This window comes from Bombus affinis, unplaced genomic scaffold (assembly GCF_024516045.1).
Source record: "Bombus affinis isolate iyBomAffi1 unplaced genomic scaffold, iyBomAffi1.2 ctg00000604.1, whole genome shotgun sequence".
Lineage (NCBI taxonomy): Eukaryota > Metazoa > Arthropoda > Insecta > Hymenoptera > Apidae > Bombus > Bombus affinis.
This window is the reverse complement of record NW_026109218.1, coordinates 65,001-68,249: the sequence shown is the minus strand read 5'-3', so window position 1 is coordinate 68,249 and position 3,249 is coordinate 65,001. Positions and strand designations below refer to the sequence as shown.

At 50.0% G+C, this 3,249-nt stretch overlaps 1 long non-coding RNA gene and 1 other non-coding gene across 2 annotated transcripts in view; both read left to right on the top strand.

Annotated features, from left to right (window-relative positions):
• Positions 1–652: 652 nt before the first annotated feature.
• On the top strand, positions 653–807 carry LOC126928150 (5.8S ribosomal RNA). Its single transcript, XR_007716369.1, has one exon. It is a non-coding gene; the product is annotated as a 5.8S ribosomal RNA (ribosomal RNA).
• A 2,046-nt stretch (positions 808–2,853) lies between these two features.
• The window catches only part of LOC126928144 (uncharacterized), a 10,619-nt gene continuing 10,223 nt past the window's right edge, over positions 2,854–3,249 (top strand). The window contains exon 1 of the long non-coding RNA XR_007716365.1: positions 2,854–3,249. This exon is cut by the window's right edge and continues 3,197 nt beyond it. This is a non-coding gene — a long non-coding RNA (uncharacterized LOC126928144).

The window sequence follows — 3,249 nt, the reverse complement described above, 5'->3', positions numbered from 1 at the left end:
AATCACCTGAACGGAGATGTGTTCTCTTTCGTCGATTTTTCACGCTTTGAGTCGTCGCGATCGCCATCCGTTCGGAGGAGATCGCCGACTTCGAAGCCTCGATGTCGTGAGTCGGACACCCGTGCCGTCGCTAGAGTTTTTTCAAAGCTCGGCTTCTGGATATTGGGAGGAAAGACCGCTCGAGGCCGAGGGTCGCGCGAGTCCCATCGAATCTTTACATCACCCGAACGATGGAGGCGCACGCTCTTTTTCTTGAATAATTGGACGAGAGGAATGCATATCGTATTATATATACACACACACACATATATATATATATATATGGGCTAGCCACCGTGCGTATTTCTTCGCGAGATCGTGTGCTGCACAGAGGATTCAGAATCGGGTGTTATATCCCCGTCGTTTCCTGACGAACGGAGCTTCGATCTCGATGGTTGTTATATATCATAATGTACTTTTCGCCCGGCCGGCGGACGCGCGTATCTTCGCGCGTTCGTCGGATTTCATTTTCGAACGTTTTCGTGTCGTCGATCTTCCGGCGACTTCTGCGCGTCCGATTCCCGTTGGTCGGTCGTGTCGGATCTCGGCTTCGCTCGAACCGAGTATTAAGAGTACATGGAGTACAAGAGTTTTAAAAAATATATGAAAAGATTACCCTGAACGGTGGATCACTTGGCTCGTGGGTCGATGAAGAACGCAGCTAATTGCGCGTCAACGTGTGAACTGCAGGACACATGAACATCGACATTTCGAACGCACATTGCGGTCCACGGATACAATTCCTGGACCACGCCTGGCTGAGGGTTGCTCACGTAAACCTAAGACTGCTTGCGTTGCGTGTCGTTCCTCTCTATCTGTCTCTCTCTGTCCCTTGGTGCCTTCGACAACCCGCCGTCGTTCTTACGATACGTAGAACGTTTCAGAGTCGGAGGAAGCGCACGAAGAAGGATACGAACAAGAGCGGACGCGAGAGAACGTACGCGACGTACGAGCGATTGTTGGACGCTCGTCGGCGTTCGTCGCGGTCGTGTCGAGACCGTGCAATTCGTACGCATGCTCGATATATAAACTATCGTGTTCACGGGAGACACTACGAAACTCTACCTCTGTCTCTCTCTGTCCCTTGGTGCCTTCGACAACCCGCCGTCGTTCTTACGATACGTAGAACGTTTCAGAGTCGGAGGAAGCGCACGAAGAAGGATACGAATAAGAGCGGAGAGAACCGTCACGGACCTGCGTGAGTGCTAGCGGCGTCGTGAGTCGTCCTTTCGTACGACCGCCCGCTTATGCACCGCTTCGTGTCGGTTATCGAATATATTATATATATATATATATATATATATATATACGTAGTGTTGTCCTCGTGACCGATTTTTTTTTCATATCAGCAGATTTGCATACGTTTGCAGGTTTTCGATGAGCACGATGTCCGCGCCCCCGACGTCGTCTTAAATGAATATTATTTTGGCGAGACTGAGAGAAAGCAAATATGGGAACTCGGTCGAGAGAGGAGAGAAGGAGAACAGCCTCAGATAAAAGTAAACTTGGTAACGGTGCGGAATTTTGCCGTACAACCGTCTTTTCTTAAGACGTTTTACTCGAATAGCCCCAGGGATCTAATGCCCACTCCGTCTCTTCGTGCGTAGAGATATACTCTGCGCGAGCGACTGACAACGACGAGGACCGTCGCATCGATGGGTCGTCGTTGCGTTTAACATACTCTGTGCTTGTAATTTATCCCCGAAAGAGAGCCGTAGATCCGGGAACGCACACGTGATTTCTTCGAGCGCTGATGACTTAGGGAGATGATCCCCAGGCGTTGCGCGGAGATCGGAGAGTACGCGTTACTTGTATCGGGACGAATTTTCCCCGTCGTTCGCGTATCTCTCTGCCCGCCGGCCCTGGCCCAAAGCCACGTTCGTCGGAAATCGTAGAAATCGTGTGCGAACTAGCGCGTGTCTATGATCGGCTACGGGTGTTTTACCAAGCTCGAGGTGTTGCGCAACGTTTCCGTACCTGACGAAGATGCGCACGAGAGTCCGTTACAAAGTCGTTGGATGGTCGTCGTCGTCATGCCAGAGAGAATCTCTGGACACGTACAGGAGAAGAGATCGTAGACGAGGAAGAAGACGATCCCCTTTGGCGAGGCTGGAGTGAAACTTTGATTTAATTAAAGACGAGGTATACACGCGCGTACGACGTGATAGTCGTGCGCGCGTGTGATTTTTTTTTAAGGCAATTCGGCGCTACAAGTACTCGAAAAACAGAGAGTGTTGGTCATCCCATGCCTTTTCGGCGTCTATCGCTGGACCGCGCATCCTAACGTCGACGGTCGTCCAGTCCCCGAACACACCACAGTGTACGTCTCGCTCGCTTTTCCACTTGCGTGCGTTCCCGTGCGTTTTCGTCGTCGTCGGTACAGAGCAAAGAAACTTTGCCGTTTCGATCTCTGTGCCGGCAGAAAACAAGGAACCGCTGGAATTTGTCGAGAGTAGAGAAACGGCTGTAAGAGACTGAGGACGGGCGTTAAAAATCACCGACGATCGTTTTAGGATGTCTGGCGTGAGTCTTAGCTCGAACATGATACGACGTACGAAGAAAAGGGCACTTTGGCGCGATGCTTAAAACGCTTCTCTGGAAGGAAAGAGTGTTCTCGTTCTATTCGAATTTTTATTTTTTTTTCTCTTTGAGGCGATTTTCGCATATAGAGATAAAAAAAATACCACCTTCTCTCGTACTGGAGTTTCATAGCTTTGTTCGAAGTGTTCGCGCATACACGGCACGAACGTGTTTTTTTTTTCTTTGAATAAAAAAATCACATTTTTGTCTCGTGTCGTGACGTTGAAGCGACCTCAGAGTAGGCGAGATTACCCGCTGAATTTAAGCATATTACTAAGCGGAGGAAAAGAAACTAACAAGGATTTCCTTAGTAGCGGCGAGCGAACAGGAATTAGCCCAGCACTGAATCCCGCGGTTCCGCCGTTGGGAAATGTAGTGTTCGGGAGGATCCGTTTATCCCGTGACGTCGAACCGCGTCCAAGTCCATCTTGAATGGGGCCATGTACCCACAGAGGGTGCCAGGCCCGTAGCGACCGGAACGCGTTTCGGGAGGATCTCTCCTTAGAGTCGGGTTGCTTGAGAGTGCAGCCCTAAGTTGGTGGTAAACTCCATCTAAGGCTAAATACAACCACGAGACCGATAGCGAACAAGTACCGTGAGGGAAAGTTGAAAAGAACTTTGAAGAGAGAG